Raw genomic sequence first — 19,468 nt, forward strand, 5'->3', positions numbered from 1 at the left:
AGGTCTTTGCCATATCGTCCATCTCACCCTCCCAGTTAACACGATGGCGGGTTTGGAGACCAAGATATTGCTCTCTCTCACAGTGGTTGCTTCAGTTACTCAAATGTGACCGCCTTGAAAGGTGTACTTGCGAAAAGGTGGAGGTAGCTTATCGAAGGATTTGTCTCTGGAGCCATAAGTACTGTTGTTGACAGTGATAGATCTGTTGCGAATGTATTTCGTGTCCTGAAATGAACTAAATTGGAATGAATATTTCAACAATTAAAAAAAAATGAACACAAATCATTTCCCCTGTAAAAAAAAAAACAGAAGTAAGTTTTGTCTCGCTATTGTAAAATGAGGATTTTTCCCCAATTTGCTTTAAATCTCCTGCATTTATAAGCTTATGTGGATAAGGTCGCTCTTTTGTCTGTGAAGATGATGTGGAGTAGCACTGAGGGGGAGGTTGAGGTAACATTTCAGGGCAAGAAATCTAAGTTTGTTCATGCTGATTCACAGTGACATACTTTAATTCCAGGTAGCCATTAGCTGGCAATGTTTTTTTCTCCAAATTAACATCTAAGTAATCCTCATCATCGCAGGAAAACGATCAGACATCTAAGTCTGAAGGCTTTAGAGATAATCCTTCATTCTTTATGATCTGCCATCGGTTGTGTAATCCTGTCTTTCCTGCTGCTTTGTGGCTCTTGTTCTGCCTTTTTAAGGCTCCCCTCCCCATTAGCTGCGGCGTTATTAGAGCCGTCTTCAGCTGTAATGGTATGCTTTCTGACTTTAAACTGACAGTGACACATGCCGTGGCCAGGCAGGCATCCTGTGAATCCACCATGTGGAACGTACAGATTCTCGTGTCGAGATGCCAAGGCAGAAAAGCTGCCCGAATGCGGCGCGTAAGCACAAACGGGCTGGCGAACCTCCAGCTGCTGCCACAGCTAAGCTTTGAACTCAGTGATATCTTGAGACGCACAGAGGCCAAGAAGTAAGACTTTAGAAAAAGAACTGATTTTAAGAATGAGCTGAACTTCTTTTTCTGAAGCTGGAGATTTTTGCATTCGGTGAAATAGTGTGGTTACGCTGTATTTGTTTTTGATACTCACGCCATTTATTTATTGCCATTTGAATTTTCCTGTGTCAGCCTGATAAATATTTGCTAAATTTAGAAGTAGTTTGTTCAATTCTGAACAGGCTAAACATGCTGATTGTGCAGAATGTTATGCAGCAAGTTAGTGAGTCAGGCTGGCTGCCGGGGTAACTAGCCTGCAGTCGGCTGCTTAATTCTTCTTTAATAAGAATGATGGGTGTTGCTGCTAGTGTTTGAATGCCGTGAGTCTGCATGTTTTCCATGACTGGAAATATTTCCAAACGACTGAACTGACATAAATGAAGGAAAGGTGTAGGAGCCTTCTTTCAGCCAGCTGAAAGAAATGCACAGCAACAAGTCTGGAGAGGGCCACTGATGCGGTTCACAGCTGGAAATGACCGTCTCTGCCATTGAAAGCCTCCTGAAACATTGGACTGTACTTAATTCATAAAGACTCCTTCATGTTTATGACAGTGTCGTGTCAGTCTTATGAGCACCCCTTCAAATAAAGTGTTACCACGTTTTGTTTTGCTTTGTTTTTTAACCAACAATGCGGTTTTCTAAGTGTCCTTCATAGAGCCAGTTCCTTTGAAAGCAACACATTTCTTTGTATTTTGTTGGGAAATGACGGGAAGCTCCGTTCCGAACACAGCTGTGGCGGATGTTGCAAGGTTCATCCTCAATTCAAAGTTTTCCTTCCTGGTTGCATCACTTGGTTTTGGTCTTCACTGTGAGTCATGTACCACACGGTGTGTCAGGAACAATAAGAGTCCGAAAGAAAAACACGGCTTTTCCGTTGACATCCCTCAAGCTCTTCCTGATAAAGACAGATTGTAGTTTGTACAGATTGTTGTATTTATGGGAATGTCACTGGGAATAGTTTTTAAGGGAAACAGATTGATCTACTTGTTTGAATTCACTTTCATTCATAGTTTAGATAAACTCTGAGGTCATTCACCGTACCTTGGAAAAATGGTAATACTACTTACGCATCATTAAAAAGTCCTAAATTCATGCATCTGAAATTAGAGCCTTAAAATGTCTTGGATTCATTTCAAAAATGTATGTTGGTCGTAAATACGTTAATCGCAGGTCTTTAAATGTGTTTTGACAGGGCTAATCTTGTATATTCCCATGTGTGTAGTTTTGTTTTCTAGCAGGACTTCTGCCAGGCAAAAGTTTGAGTCGTGCGCCGACGTTTTCGTAGCGTTCTGCGTCTCGAGGCAGTTGACAGACAGCTAGGTCTGGCCTTTCAGGACAAAAGCTAAGGCGAAAAATATCGCTGAAAATAAACCGGTATAAGCCGTTTTCTTTTTTTTTTTTTCTTTTTTTTTCCCAGTTTATCACAAATAAATGTTGGAGACCTCAGTGAAGCATAAACGTTTGTGCAGCAAAAGTTTCCGTTTGTGCATTTTGAAGATATTAAGAAATGTTTCCAGAGGTCATAAAAGGTCAACCAGCCATTTATTTGTGTTGCTTTGGCTGCAAAGATAGTAACGAAATTTTAAAGGTCCTTTTGATTTTGTAAAAGAGTGGGGGAGATTTGGGGGGGACTGGTTGACCTTTTGACCTTTAAACTTTCATTAACATCTTCAAAGCCAAAGCAGCACAAACAAAAAATGTTGCTTCACAAACCTTTGACACCATTTTTGTCTGATTTGAAGACGGTTGGGAGGCCAACTTCACTCAGGTCAATTATGCATATATTGTGTTCATGATTAAATTTAACATATTTTTATTGTTTTGAACCTACTGCGTCTGACGCCTTGTTGTCCGGCCGCTCTGCTTTCTGTGCCCTAGAAACAAAATGGTAAAACTATAAAAACATCATATGAAAACGCTTGAGGCATCATGTGATTGTAGGGAGGTTGCAATTTTCCTTACTTTACGAGTTAATTCTTGTTTTCACCATTGGAAATTGTGAACAATGTTTCTTTTAGCGAGCTGAAGGCAGGGAAATATCGGGGAGTAGAAATGAGGCTGAAGAGGTGGATGAAGAGTTTTGGAGGCCTGATGTTGGGAATTTGTTTTGACCTCTAAAGGCTAAGCTACAAATACAAACACTGAATTTATTGAATGTGCGGTATTAATCATTTCTCTGACCAATCGGGCCATGGACACTTTAATGCATCACACAGCGCCAGTGGACTCGCATTACCTCGCATACAAACCCTGAAATGGACGATTCCAGCAGAAACTTGTGACTTCTGGTCACGATCCGTTGCTCCCCTGCTGGACCACACATCCCGACAGGAAGTGGTCTTTCTGGCTCACATAAACACAAGACTGTGTGACTGTAAGAGGAAGGAGGGGAGACGCACTGAAGCGCTGCAGGCTACACATGTGGGGAGCCTGAAAATCACAGCGACAAGGAGGCACAGATAAAAACAAAAACAACAAAAAAGACGATGCGACAGCAATAATTACCCAAACTGGAAGCTTAAGAGCCACAGATGTTTAACGTGTGGCCTTCTCAGAGTAAACGTGAAAACAATGAGTGAATAAACTTGAAACTTGTCCTCAGTTCTTTCATTTTTACGTTATTTCAGGCAAAAGATTAAGCTGTGACCTTAAAGATTGTTCATGTTTGAGTTCACTCGGTTCGACATTTCTGAGTTATTCCATCAACTGTAGCTACTTCAGCCTTTAGCTTCAAACAAGAGAACAGTGTAGCAGCTGGTGAGAAGATGAAGAACAGCTCCCTTTCCCCCAAGGCCAGCTCTCCAAGATTCCTGACCTTTTGAGTCCCATCGGCATCCTTTCCTGACACTTCCTTTTCTGTGATGGCTGCTTTGTATGAATTTGTGTTGGAACCCCAGAGGCTCGAGTCTGACAGGCCCGGAAACACGGAGGGACTAACTGGATCAGACAAACTCTCCCCTCCACAGGCTCTTTTCTTCCCCCCCTCCTACAGACAGCTTGTTATGGATCACTGAGATGTGATGGGCAGAGGTCACAGCATGTGACAGCGACTGATAAAAACACTGCATGTGGATTTGCTTAAAAATCTGATCTACAAGGAGTTAGTGAGCCGACTTTTCATAACATAGACCGATGCAAGTCACTGTTAGGACTTAGAATATCTGTAAATTACATTGATGAGGAGCAGCAAACACATGCTAAGGGGTATTTTTGTTTATGACTCTAATAATCAAACACAACCACTCACAATTAATGCCACTGTTTTTATTTTGCTTTTGTTTTTTTACTGCATTTACATTCAAATACACAAATGAATCACCTAACCTTTCTGGAAACATTAAAGAAACATTTAAATTTAATAGAAATTGGTGAATGCTACAAATTTCGACTGAAAAAAAACTGATTTTCATTCCAGTTTCAGTCTGCAAACGCTGTAAAATAATAAATCTGAACTCAGCTCCCCCTCTTAAGGTTGCACTGAAATTATTTTAAAAGAAGAAGAAAGTGGCACATCATCAAGCATGATGGTGGGAGCATTATGCTGTGTGGCTGCTTTTTTGTTTTTCCAGCAAAGTTAAAGTTAATACACAAACAAGAAATGGTTATGGAAATGAAAATTCTCTGTAAAATAAAAGACACATTTTGATGACAAGGACATTTTCCAGGGCTTTTCTCTAATTCACGAACGAATAACACGACTAAAGACGGATTACTGGGGTAGAAATATGACCTAGAATTGGTGAGGTGGAAGTACATCTGCTTTTCGTTTTATTTATTTTTTTGTATATTTTAAAAAAGAGAGGGGGGACCCAAGTGTGCAGAAATTGTAGCTGTAAAAGTTTCGTGCCCTCTAGTGAAAACACACAGCTGATGACCAAGTTTAAAATAAAAGACAGAAAACATATCAGATTTTGGGGGGAGAAATATTTTAGATATTATTGTCACAATCTACCTTAACTCAGAGCTAAACATGTCTTTAAAGACCTTTGTTTTGGTTAAAAATGGCTGAAAAAGACTAACCTTTTCTATATTTCTCACGGACAATTGATTAATGGACCAGAAATAATCTAAAAAAAAAAAAATCTCTACAGAGTGTCTAAAACATAGTTTTGTTCTAACATTTTTATTGTAAATAATCTGCCATCTTAGTTCTAGTAAATTCGTGCTGCTTCACACCGACTCGTTTCTCTCACGTTTCTCTGGCAACAGCAAAGGCACATTTGAGGTTGACAAAATGGCCAAAGTCCAAGTGGGCAAAGGTTCCTTTTCATCCATCACCACATCTAAACATCGGTGCCTTTATTTTAATCTGCGGATGTGGGCGTCTTTAACCTTGACTGAACCGAGAAGTCGCTAACCCTCCATGAGCGGCCTTGACTTTGATGCAAAGCTGTGCCTCCATTGTTAAAGTGCTCCCTTGTCTGTTCCTGGACTGCGAAATTGAATGAAGCTGTCTGTTGGGAGGGCAGTTCGTGTGTGTGTGTGCGTGTGCGTGTGTGTGTGTGTGTGTGTGCTCCGTCTTCGACCTGCGAGGTGGAATAACATCAGAGCGACACTGGTGGGATGAGGAAGTTTCATAATTTCTTGCCCTTCTTGTGAAATGAAGACTTTCCACTTGGCTAAACAAAAGCTTTCACGGAAAGTTTTGAAGTTACAAAATATAAGGATGGATGTAAGATTTAAAAGGTTTGTTGTTTTTTTGGTGGGGGGTTTTTTCCCTCCCAAGTGTCTCACTGAAAAAACTGTAGGATGAGTAAGCTGAAGCTCATTCAGCAGCAACACAATCCCATCTGGTTTCACTACTACTTTCATCTGCGCTCTCACTTTCTACGTTTTATTCCTGGTTCTGCTTCTCCGTCTCGATTCTTCTGTCTTTTCTGACGGGGCGGGGTCGCTGCTCGAGCGCACTGTTTGTTTGGAGTTTCCATGGAAACTTGTGAGCGTCCGGTTGTTTGTGCCTTCATATGTGTGCAGAAATGGGACTGTAGTTCTGTTTCATGCATAATGATCTCATCCAGACACAAACTCTGACATACCATATCCGTCTGTTTCCCCGGATTGTGTAATGGATAGTCCCAAGACACATGGCTCACACACACACACACACTTAAACATCTCCATGGGTGACACCCTTCACTGTTTTGTCTCTTTGTTTCCGACCACAGACGAGTCGTGTAGCTTTCCCACCTCCATTAGGAATCAGGACTGATTTATAATTGTTTCATAATTTGATTTCTTCATCTTGGCAAAGCTGAACTGGAGCTCATAATGTATTTGGTAAGAAAAGAGACAATAAGCTCATAAGCTCCACATGAACTGTTGAACTTCACTGTTTTTCATATACTTTGATGTATATTAATGTTATTAAAATATCTTTGTTGCTTCTACATTATCTCCTGGGATCTTATTACCAAATGTTGTGACTGTATTTCTGCAGATGACGACAATCTGAGTTGTGGTGGAAGTCTGAAGTGTACAGAGTGAAAAGGAATGGTGAGAGCACGGCGCCCTGTGGTGCTCCTGTGCTTCTGACTACACAGGCCTTTGGTCACTCAAACCCTGGTCTGTTTGTCAGACTAGGTCCAGGTGATTGTTGAGGCTTCCACCTGTGTCTCCTGGAGTTTCTGACAAAGCAAATCATGCTGAACTTTTCTAAATGCACTGGAGAAATCAAAGAGCATGCTCCTCACAGTGCTGCCTGCTTAGAGGGTTTGTTGACTGGATGAGTTTTCTTTGGACTACGACAGGAGCAAAGAACCATTTTTGAAAAATTGGTGGAGTTGAGCAAACTGACAGCTAGTGAAAAAGTTGGGAATGCCATAAAAGTTTGGCTATTTCCTCTAATTTGGAGGCAAAATGATCAAATCAAAGGCCATCGACGACAAACAGTTTGAATTTTCAGTAGTAAACCTTCGTCGCTGTCTCTGGTCTTCATCTACTACTTTTAACCCTTTGAGTTCAAATCTCCTCCTGGACATTTTTTGCTCATTTTAATTGTACAAAGTTCTTTAAGTGTCCTGTGAGTACATTTATCCATAACAACTGGAACTTTCAATATATAGCGAGTTGTTTTTGTAATTTACCATCTAATAAAAGAGAGCCCTCAGATTAATTTCACTCCCTGCTACAGCGGGAGAGAAATTGTCATAATAACCTGATATTGGCTGGAAAATGCAACGTCTCCCCTTTCCGAAACTGTTGGATATTTTCAGATCGCGCAAAGTGTGGCGGAATTACGGTACTGCAACTTTGTCTGTGTCGTCGCCGATCAGTTCGGTCTGGAAGGGTTAATTATGTTGGTTTATCATTTAACTGCGGTCAGTGTAAGTTTTCAACTAAATGACAAAAAAGTACTGGTAGAGTTTTTGTTCTCTCGTATAAAATCATGACATGGTGATAATAGTTTATTTAATTGTGAAGAAACCAATTGCAAAAACTGATCAATTGTGAGAACAGCTGGTGAGCGTTGGGAGAGTGTTAAATACGGAGTCCATAAAAGGTGTGTGTGCGTGTGTGTGCGTGTGTGTGCGTGTGTGAGAGAAATCAGTAAGACATCTGCTTGCAGGAACCACCAGATAAGCACCATAAACCGTATATAAATTGCACCTCTGCGATGTGGTCCTCTACAGAACGGAGGAACGATCAAACATTTACTTGGGTGACACTTTAAGTGCAATAATGACTTGGAACAAACTCGCTCTTTGCTCCTTTCATCGTCTATTTGTTCCGTCAAACCCAGTTGGCTCTGGTATCGGCTCCTGCCAGGGCTTGACCTCTTTGCCTGTTAGTGATGTCGCGTGGCAGCGACTTTGCCTGGAAACAGATTTCTTTATCTAAAGACTCATTCAGCATCACCGCCCCAGAGCAGTCATGAAACGATGGATAATAGCTGCTTATTGCAGTTTGATTATGAGCTTCTGACTTATTAGTTTCACATAATAGTGCTTTGTGAACAATAACAAAATGAAATGGATCAGAATACTTGAATACTTTTCAGTACCACCCGTTACAGTGGACCCTGGTAGGCCTGTCACCATAACAAATTTTGCTAGATGATAAATTGTTCCAGAAGTTATTGCGATAAACGATAATATTGTTTTGAGACCATTTTTATTAAGTATTGTAATGGCAATGGATCAATAATAACGCAAGGACACATTCTAAAACATCAGTAAACTTTTTTCCGTGAATAGTGTAGAGCAGCGTTTCACTGAAAAATAATACTAATAAGGAATAATGAACTGTGAATAGGTCCAGGTCCACTGTACTGCAGTTCCAGCTGCAAGTCAATTGAGATGCGTCTCAACCAGCTTTACACATCGAGACACTTCATTTGTTCACCTTTACTGTTTGCAAACCATCTCAAGCTCAGTCAGATTAGATGAAGAGGTTCTGCCAATTTTTGAAGACCGGCTACAGATTCTCAGCTGCGATGGACTGAACTTTCTTCAGCATCAAGACATTCTTGCTGGCCAGGTGTTTGCAGTACAGTAGCAGTTAGGAATACATATTTTTTTTTTTTTTTCAGAAACAATATCCCTCCTGATACTCTGCTAAATCCAAAATAGGTTACACGGATGGGTTTTAATTGCAAAAGCGTGGTTTTGGTTTGCAATGAATCAGTCTTGATTACACGGCTCCAATTGACGTGAAAGGTTGATTATGTATGAATGAAATGACAAACAGAGGAATTTCAAATTGAAGCTTTACTCGCGCACCCTTGTTTAGAGCAGTTTGTCTTCCGGTCAAACAAACATTTTTGCCGTCGTATCTGGGATCAAGTTTATTTTTTATTTTATTTTTTTTTTTAAGTTGGAAGTTTTTCAAAAAAAAAAAAAAAAATCCCACAGACATGATTGAGTTTACTTTTAGACCACCAGGAAAGCCATTTGAGTTTCGCTAAGATGAGATGCAGCTCTCCATCCTGGAGCAAAACACTCGGTTGTGCATCGGAGGAGTTTATGCTTTTATTGCAAACAAAAACCGCAGAACAAAAGCTTGTAATTTGATGCGGCCACCGCAAGAGTCTTTCTAAAGTGGAGCACGCCGCGCTGAGCTGTGATGCCTCGAGGAGTCCGCGCACAAGATCCTTTGGGGAGGCTTTGATTCGAGTCGCGGAGCGGTTCCGGGTCGCCGGGCGTCCAGCTCTGAGGACATACGGCGGCAGTTAGCAGCTGAGCTACCCGGGCAGGAACTGTTTTTGTTTGCGTGGTTGAAGCAAACAGGGACTTTTTCAACTGTGTCTGCCACTCTGTCATTTCCAGCTGTAATTACAGGGTGATTATCCTGAGCAGCCGGCTGTGTGTTTGGGCTTGTGCGTGTTTGTGTGCTTGAAGCCTTATTCTTGTCTCATCTGGACTTATTTGTTTGTGATTATGTTAAAATAGTCGCTAACTGCTGAAACGTCGCCCTCAAAATGACCTAAAAGAATAAACTGGTTTCATTGCCATGACAAAGTAGTTGGATCCTGTAAAGCGTTGGTGACGAACCAGGGGTCAGAACAGATTGTTCCTGCATATGAAACTCAATAAATTATTATTTTTTTGTTAATGTTGTGCTGTTGACACAAACAATTAAAGCAAAAATAAGTGACATAATCTAATTTACTTCATCTCGAACCAAAAGGCAGTACTCATTCCTGGTTTCTTGCTGACTTTATTTTATTAATAAAGACTACTTATTTCCTCTTAGTTTAGGGTATATCTGTGTTTTTCTTGCATTTTAGTTTATCTTTATATCATTTTAAGTAATTGTGTACATTCAGTTATCTCTTTTTATTGTTGTGATTAATATTTTTTACAAGAAGTTTTTTTTTTGTCTCATCGGTTTGTCTTGTTGTTTTTCTGTTTCATTAACCCCTGGTTTCGCAGTGTGATTTTTCTATGAAATTTCTTTTCCCCTTTCCAAATTAGATGAGATAACCCAAATAAAGACGTGATATTAATTTTAACTCTCTGCTGTTTGAGGGATTAAAAATATACTGGACTTATGAGTTCATAAAATCGCGAAATGTGCTTTGAGGTTTGCTCAGCAGAAGAAATGCTGAGTTTAGTTGTGTGTACCTCTAATTAGAGACAAAGCAGAAATCAGTGTGTTTAACTATCCTGCTAACTTTCTTGGCTGCCTAAGAAAGAGGCAAAAAAATGGCTAAAATTCATACCTTTACCTTTTACCATTTGGTAGGAATACAAGCCTCAACATGTTATTGTCCAGGACCTTTCAGGCGAATTGGTAGACAAGAAACCAAGCCAACGCTGAAGGTTTGGTTGCCTGGGTTACCGTGCTTACGCACACGTGGCCAGACGGCCTCAGGTGTTCATTGAGGTCCGGTTGTGGAATATTTCACGCGAAATGCGTCACACAGCTTTGATCCAGAGGAATTGTGGGATGTGAAGCTTCAAAGCGTCGTTTTTGTTTCTAAGCTCGCCTTCATTCTAGCGGCTTCCATGTTACATTTCCTCTCTTGTAATCATGCAAATAACTGCAACCCGACACCTTACGTGCTTCTGATCACTGCTTCTTTTCCTGATTGAGCTCAGCTTTGATGTCCGTTTAGCCATTTGTTTGATTGTCGTAGAAATCAGATTAAAGGAAATAATAAAATATGAAAGGAAATGCATGACAACCTGGGTTCATGGCAACAAACGGCTCTGTTCCAAATATTTGCTCTGCGTTTCCCTGGCGTTTAGGAAAAGGAGTGTGAAAGCTGTCGTCTGATTGGCTGTCGCTGGTGTGAAGACGGCCGTATGCAGGTGCAGCGGACTATTTGGATCAGGCTTTGAGCTTCCAAGTGTGATCGTGAGTGCAGATAAACATGTGAGAAAGCACTGAAAGAACACCAGCTGGAAAAACAACTTTTCCAGTACTATAGGCAGAGTATTATCAGCCATCATAAATACTTCAGATCATTTTAATAAGATATCAGGGAAAGTGCTGGAGGGAAATGCGTCAGACTTGTGAAACTCAACGCCCTCCATTGGTTGCTTTGTAAGAAAAGTGTAATGCTGTCGTCCAACAGTGGGGAAAAATGTGGCTTTTGCAATATTTCAGATCATGTAAAATATACAGCCGCGATGTAGAGCATATGAAATACAAAGTAGCACAATAAACGCCACCTCCCTATTTGATGCTGTGCACTGCTGGTCAGCTTGCTGAAGCAAGGCTGCTGCACTTTGCCGTCACTTACAAGGATGAAGTCTGAAAGTTGGGAAATAATTCTTGTGGTAGTTGCAGTATTATTTATGTGTACCTGAACGTCACCAATGTTTTATATTTTACACTTAAACCGTCGTAACGCTGTAAAAAACAAACAAACAAAAAAAAAAGAAACATGTGTAAGGAGGTGAAAAGGGTTTAGTGGAACATCAAATCACATCTTTACATTGTCCTTAGTGGTATTTCACCCTAAATAAATGTGTTTGTTCTTGACAGTTTTCTGCTCCGTCTGCAACTGGTGTGTTACTTTTTTTCCTTTACGACACCATCTCATTTTATTCCGTTATTTTTTTTAAAGAGTTCTTTTAATTAGTCAGATGGTTTTTAGCCAAATGAATCAGAAAGTAGGTCATGTTGTCAGGTTTACTTTCAGTTTCAAGCTTTCAAGCATGGATGTGCTGCAACTGATTTATCCATTCTGCAACTAAGCAAAAATCGTCATTCTGTGTGTTGACATAGTTGTCAGTATTTCAGTTTTAAACTCTATTTAATGTCATTTCATGATTTTTGAGTCGAGATTTTCTTTGTATTTGCTGGTTCAATTGGTCAGTTGAGGGTAAAAGTCGTCTGCGCAGCATGGTGAGAGCCAGTGCTCAGGAGTAATGGGTGTCCATTTGAATGAGCTGGGAGGGACCTGAAGGCATCATTAGTAGGCAAGACCATGCTCAGTTTGCCCTGATGCCCTCTGGGCAGAATTACTACTCGCCCTCAAGGAAAACAAACAGCTATGCGTTTGTGTTTAAAATGATCTCTTAAACCAATGGATTTATTTATACATCTTGATCTTGTCGATTTGAAACTTAATTGGGATAAATTGTTTGTTTTTTTACTTTTCTTACCTTTTGAGAAAGTTCACGACCTTTGCATTTAAATGCAATTTGCAGAAGAAGAAGAAGAAGAAGAAGAAAATAATAATAGGAAACATTCTTCTGAGCTTTCTTTTTTCCCGACCTGAGATCTCATTTGACCAAGGTGGGGTACTGGGTGGAAACTTCCCACTGTCACTTCCAGGCCCTATTCAATCTTACTTAAAGGAGGATGCAATCGCCGTTAAAAATACACCCGGAGACGCATTGCTTCCTTACTCACCCACCGCCTCTTATTCTTTAGAAGTTTATTATTAGCACCTGAACCTTACAGCACAGACGGACCTTTGTAATCACACTGGCGGTCCTTGTGTCGCTGTGCTCCTCATCCTCGCTGCGTTTACTCGAACAGCGATCGCATTTTTCCTCTGCCAGGTCGGCAAACGTGGACCTGAACCTATCCTGGTGCGTTAAACATTAGCTGCTCTCTAAATACCTCTTTGCCACTCAGATGTGGATTAGTGACTACTTAGGATCCCTCCCGAACAAACGGAAAGCTAGATGGGCTGCTAAGAGCCGGATTAATGGTGGAGTGTGTCGGCCTTGAAGGTTTCCGTCTCTTTACCTGGAGAAATGTTACTTTAATTTATCCCTGTAGATTAAAACTGTCGGCAATCAGCAAAGAAAGATCATTGCTGTTGTTGATTCTTTGGTAAAGACACAAAGGTTAGCATTTATTGCAGGTAAATTTTGAATTTGTAAGCAAAAATAATAAAACAAAGTGCAAAGATTGCAGGTTGCAGATGACAAATCACAGTGCTCCTCATCAATTTGTTCCAGTTTTTCCCTCGTGACGTTGCATTTGAGGTGAACACCAGCAACAAGCAATGCTGGGGCCCAACATGTAGCTTTATTTTGCAGAGGGGCCAGCTTGGCCTCTCTGTTATGTGGGAAAAGAGAATCCCAAGTAAAATGAGTCAAAACAAGCTTGCTTTGTCTCGCGACCCTTCACAAAGCAAATTGTAATCTTTCATAAAAAATACCACAACTGTCGCATTTCTCACTGTGGGGTCTGCCGAGGCAATTTAAGTTTTTTGTTTTTGGACGTAGCCAAGAAGCCTCAAAGTGAACCGAAGTGTTTATAGATTCCTAAATCTCTGGCGTCACTGCACATGCCCCCCTCGCTGCTCTCGTGTTACCGCCTGGCATTTGATGTAACGCTGTCTCCTGTCGGTACTTTGGCAGTAAAGAGCCGTCGGCCCTTCTCTCTCCGCTGCGCGCTTTTCTGTTTTTGTCCGCAGCTTATCGCAGAGCTCGAGGAGCGAATGACTCCCAACAGTTGGATCGTATTATTTTGAAAGTGCTGTGGTGTGCAAAGGCCTCATTAATCATTTGACTTGATAATAGTTGAGCAGTAATGTTAGAGCGTGCAGCAAACAAACCCGGCTGCGGCTGAGATTAGTCTGACCATGTCTGCGTTATGTCACACGAGTCGAGCTGAAGTAAAAACAGTTGTTTTGGTCCCTGCTGGGCTGTAATTACTCTATGTTCAGAGACGAGCTGGCTGTTTTCAGGCAGGCGGACGTGAGCGCAGGGGCGACGTCTTCACGTTGGCCCTGCTGGATTTGCAGCGGGCCGCATCGACGCTGAACTCGTTTCGTGAAGAAAATAAAGGCTTAAGTTTTCAAAGTAAAAATAAAATAACATTTCTGTAGTTTGAGATGATCCAAGAATTTTCATTAAGTAGGAAAACAAAATCAAATATGTATATAAAGACGTCATTTAGATTTGTTTCTTAATTTTCCATCGTGAGCAGTCACAACTTGTTTAAATGAGGGCATAAATGAAATCACTTCATTCAAAGTATATAGCCTTGGTTATATTTGTTACCATTGCTTATTTTGTTAGTTTTATCATGTAAAGCCTTTTGAACTGCCTTGTTACTAAAATATGCTACAGAAATGACTCGACTTTAAAATTATGAATCTAATTTTAAAAACAAAAACTTTATCTGCTTCACTTCCTGTCAAGCTGCAGGGTACAAATAAAGTTAATTCCTTTGCGATTTTCTTGTAATTTAATTTTGTAGAGCAGCTGCGTAAGCAGTTCCTCTGAGCAGAATATTGTTCCTTGCTGTGAAGAGGTCACAGTTGGATGGAGAAGTGAAGCAATCATGTGGTGTTCCTTCGGTTCATAGTTCTTGTTTATTGATATTGTAGCCCCTCCAGCGGTCGCCCTGCTGATTTCTCCGCATGCATGTGACGCCAGTCGAAGAAATCTGCTTCCTTTACGTTGTTAGCAGGTCCCAAATATTGGGAATTAAGACATGTTGATGATACGTTGGCGTGTAAATGTGTCGGTTTTATTACCTCTCCAGGTCCTTCATTGCAGACGCGTGGCTGACGTCTTAGTTTAGCTATGGGAGCAAGGTGGGGTCGGGTCAAGTTACAGTTTGGACTTAGCTGTACCCAGTGCGTAGTGTGTGATGTCTTTATAAAAATAGTCTTCTTTAGGAGAAAACCAATGTTACACTGGGAGGTGTGGTGTGGAAAAGGGAAGAACTCTGACTTGACTGAACTGCAAAAGAAGCCAGTTTATTGTCTTTTCACACAAAGCAGCACCTCTCTAAGTGGCAGCCCATCCATCTCGACTCCTACACACTATAAATGAGAGACGAACTGAAAAGCCCAGCAGGTTTTAGTATTTCTGTCTCCTGGACCAAGTAAGTTGCTAGCTAACTGGCAAGGCCCATCCACCATGGCTAGAAAACCAGTGACGGATGAAATCACCTGTCCAGACAAACATAAGTCAAAGCAACTGCTCCTTTACACCTGAGAGTCCAATGGGAGAAATGCTCTAGGAACAGGTGTGAAGTAGATCCTGGTGGTGGAGTAGTGAGAAAAGAACTTTCTGCTTCTTAACAACCAGTGATCCCATAATATCCAGTTTATGCCAGAACGCAAGAATATCTGTAATAATTAAAGGTTTCCCCCAGAAAACTTGCTAAGCCTGATGATGGGGTGCTGGGGCAGTCATTCGTCCAGCGGTCCGTTGTGTTTTTGAATTAAAAAATGTTTAAAGTTGACCGGAAATTTGAAAATATCTCTTGATAATTATGTGCTATTGAAAGATTGGAAGATTAATACCTGAACACCAACTATAAAGTCTTTAAAAATGTGAACATCTTAAAAAAGACTTGGGAAAAGAAACAAGCAATGCTTAGTCTGGTGGGGGCACAAGTAAAGCCTGGTGGCCCACCAGGCTTATGATACACTGGGGGAAACCCTGTAATTGTATTTACATGTAAATTAATGACATTAAAATACGTTTTTCCTCTTGCCCACATTTAGGGCTTCACTCAGAAAAGTGCTAAGCCCAGTGGTAGGGCCGCCCACCATGTTTTTGTGTTAAAAATTTTTTACAAATGTTCATAGCAGTCATCATAACTTGGAAATAATGGCGTGTGAGCCCAATTGCCAGATACAGGATCAACTACAAAAGTAGCTTAATTGGTTTCTACTGTCACTGCTGTTGGTGTATAAAAAACTCTATTTAAAATAAACGAACAAAGCTCAGCCTGGTGGGATGGCGAGTAAACTCTGGTTGCCCGCCAGGCTTACAACACACTGAGGGAATCCCTGACTTTGGTGTTTAAACCTAATTCACCAGCTAGAATGAGCTTGTGACCAGTTGAACAGAAAGAAAGGAAGAAAAATTTCATGCTGTAATTTTCCTTTTTCATGCACTGAAATAATATTCCAGATTTCCAAGCTGTGTAGAAACTCAGAAACGCAGACCTCTGACATCACGCTGATTATCCTAGGATACCATTAAGTAATGAACCAAAATCCAGCTTAAAGCATATAAAATCAAACCAGGACAAAATTCTGTTATTGTCACAAGTTTTCCTCCCCAAAACTGAGTAAAACAAAACCAGAGTTCATTCATCTGAACTGAGTCAGAGGCAGACCTCCCCTCCAGAAACGCTGCTTTCCTATCTCTGTTCTGTTTCTTCTTCTTCTTGTGATTTACTTCTTGCATGAACATTGACACATTCTCACCACTTAGCATGAGGTATGGTAAACGGTGCACTCTGAGGCAGGTTTGAACTGATAACAGAAGTCCAGACAGAGATGTCACAAAACAATGTTAGGTTGTGTGTTGGCAGGTTTTCAGGCTCAGCGTGAATCACCCGGTGGGGCTTATTGCCGTGACGTCTCCTGATGTGTTCATACAGTATATCTTGCAGGAGCGAATGCAAAAAAAACATAACCTTTATCATTTTACGTTATCAGGTGATGCGGTCAGAATGGATTGCGGCTACTTATTACCGAAGGCATGCGAGCTAAAAAGCTTTTGGCATGAAACCCGACACCCGCTCAGACGTTTGCATAAGTTGGATGGTTTATTCTGTCAAAGCAATGATGGTTTCCAAGAAAGTTGGAGCTTAAGTATCAGTTTAGTCAGGGGAGCAGTTGATAAATCACACAACGTGAGTCTTTTTTGAACGTGAGCCAAAGAATATGGGTCATGCTTTTCTAACGGCTTCAGCAGGATTTTTGTTCATTTGCTGTCTTCAGTGCTGCTTTGTGTTGTTTTTAATTGCACTTAAGTCCAAAAATTGCTTGATGATATTTGAGTCTTTTGGTTTCTTTGGCAACTATCTGAAGTTTGTTTTTATCAACTTGAGTTCATGTGTAGTACGGTTCACGATAAACCTCAAACACAGTTATAGACACATCCTTTCAAAAGATAAAAAGGTGAAACTCCCACAAATTTCCAGATGGTGTGGAAAAGTATTTGCCTCAATACAAATTTTTTTCTCTATTCTTTTGCTTTTTTTTCATACGTTTAAGGTTTTAGATAAACTTTCAGACTGAATCCCGTAAATATCAAAGGCAATTCTCAATTTTCAAGGATAAAAAGTTGTTCAAATCAACCTGACCGTGTGCAATAGAAAAATAAAAGTTCTTCCCTCCCATTTTATGTCCTGTGAACGACTGAGGCACAGTGTGAGGAGTGGTCCTCTTGCAGTCCGATTCCATCTTCCTCCTGTCACATGTCGATGTCCTACAGTGAGAGTCATTATCCTCAATGAGAAAAAAAAACAAACTAAATGTCTCCATTTTATACTTTTCTCAAGTCGTCTTTGGCTTCGTAATCTAAAATAGCTGTAAAAGTTGCTAAATGTAAATTCATCTAAACATGGCCCCCGATGGCTCATAAACTTACAGCCGAACTTTTCTTGGCGCAGTTTTGCACAAATGTGAAATAGTGTGTGTCAGAGATAGACATTCAAATCAGAGAGCTGTTGAGGTGAATGAGTCAGTGAGTCTGTTTCAAGCAAACAGCAGCACAGTAATTCAGGCCTTGGCTGACAGATTGCTGACAGGTTTTGATTGTTTGGCTCCTCGCACGTATGTGACTTGTGAACTGGATTACAGTCGGTTATTACAAGAGGAAATGCAGACGCCGTGTTTGTCCCACCAGCATGCTGAGCATCGAGCTTCTTCACCGCCGGCGGCGATCTGTGCTGCACGGTTCCACACCTGAGGAGTTCAGCTACTTCTAAAAGTTCTTCATCTGATTTTTATGAAAAAGTTTGTAGTTTGTCTATAATATCATATCTTGTCACCTCAATCTAGGCGCTGGTTGGAATTTTTGTAATTATTTTGCACATATTTATGTCACATTTGGAGCTTCGTTGTATTTCACCAACATTGGAATGGTAGATAATATTTCTTGTCACCCTTATGTGCAGATTTGACCTACTGATACCAATTTTAGAGCATCATTTTAAATATTTATTTATAAATGTTGGCAGTCAGTGATTTTTTTATAAACAGCAGAGGCGATGTCACACTGTGTGTGTATGAGTTGGAGAATGGCCTACGTAGAACGGGATCTTGCAAACTTAAGACAAAAATTGTTACAGAAAGGATATTTTTACCTGTCCCTAATATCATATGTTAGCAATTAGCACAGTTAGCAAGCAAAAGTCAAGTTGCCAGTTGTATTTCCTAAGGAATGTATTTCTTCACCTTAACTCAGATTGCTGAGGTTGAAAGCTCAAAAGGTTAAAAAAGAGCAACTTTGCTCTCTCGTGGTTTAGCTCTCCGATTATCTGCTGAATGCCTTGTGGTCTCTTGCATAATGAAGAAACCACAGACAGAAATGCAGCTTCTATGTCATAAATTAACATGTCATAAGGCTTTTTGGCCAGAAATGTGAACTGAGAGTTTTGTGCTCCGCTGAACAAAGTGCAAGTGGAGAACCTTGGCTTCCCACCTCGGCTTTGAGCTACCATTAGCTGTAGTCAGTGTTGACATATATTTACGTTGACTGCGGTGTGCATTGAGGCATAATGCAGTGGCTACACAAGATAGCCATCAAACTGCTACTGAACATTCAAAGTCTGCATCACAGCCTTTCATAGTTTTCTGCTGCACTTGGTTGTGTTGTTTTTACTTAAGAAAATCAGAGATGGCACCAGAGTGGTTTTTTTTAGGGTCGCGCCAATAAATCAGCCCTGATTTCCCTGCATTTCTGAAACTCCATCTGAGTTATGCTGCATGTACAATATCCTGGTTAGTGTTAAATAGTTTACAGATGATTAGCAACTGCTTCTGATAACTTGTTTAAACCTCTTATTCTTCCGTTGTGATACCAAACACCTGCTAACTTTGAGGCCCGTTTCAGGCTGATCCAACTTAAAATCAACTTAAAAACATCTGATTACCTTTTTTTTGTTTTTTTTGAACATCTATGTTTATTTTTAATAACGTTTGCTTTGGCCCTCTATATGCTTTCCCATGCGAAAACATAAACTAAACCTAACTTCAGGTGTTGAGCTGATAAGTTTAGATTTGTAAGTGGCATTTTGTGACATTAACAAAAATGAACAGGCATTTGATGTCTGACCTTCCAGCTGATGTTCACAAAGTTTTTGACCTTTGACTGTGAACGTGTGCCATCTCGTTTAGAACAGCCAAGCGGCTCTGAATGTGTGTTCATCGGCGAGTCAGATAAACCTGCTTTGGAGTAGCAGACGCAGCAGTAAAAGGCATCCAGTTGCTTCTGCTGCAGCAGGTTGTGTGGCTCGTAAACACTGACCTTTAGTACAGTTGCCCAGAGGGGGGCGGAGGGGCCAAGCGGGGGTGTGAGAGAGGGATGTGGAGACGAAGACGGACAGCAGCGATTGTGGAATGTGGGAGACGAATCAGAGCGGGAATAGATCAAGAGGGGAAAACAGTGTTGAAAAAGACCAGTGTAGTAGAGAGAGAGAGGGAGAGCAGGCAGCAGAGGAGGAGGGGTGATTAGTGTGTGAGCTTGAGCTCTGATTGGTCTGTATATGTGTGTTAGAGCTCTGTGTGTGTGTGTGTGTGCGTGTGCGTGTGTGTGTGTGTGTGTGTGTACCTCTAGGCCAGTGGGCGGAGGATTAAGCCCA

The 19,468-nt window shown here is 40.9% G+C and overlaps 1 protein-coding gene across 3 annotated transcripts in view; it reads left to right on the plus strand.

The window, feature by feature from the left end:
* The window catches only part of add3a (adducin 3 (gamma) a), a 108,259-nt gene that overhangs the window by 42,087 nt on the left and 46,704 nt on the right, over positions 1-19,468 (plus strand). The gene's annotated exons all lie outside the window — the stretch shown is intronic.

The sequence above is a fragment of the Poecilia formosa genome, unplaced genomic scaffold, assembly GCF_000485575.1.
Source record: "Poecilia formosa unplaced genomic scaffold, Poecilia_formosa-5.1.2 Scaffold211, whole genome shotgun sequence".
NCBI classification, from domain to species: Eukaryota; Metazoa; Chordata; class Actinopteri; order Cyprinodontiformes; family Poeciliidae; genus Poecilia; species Poecilia formosa.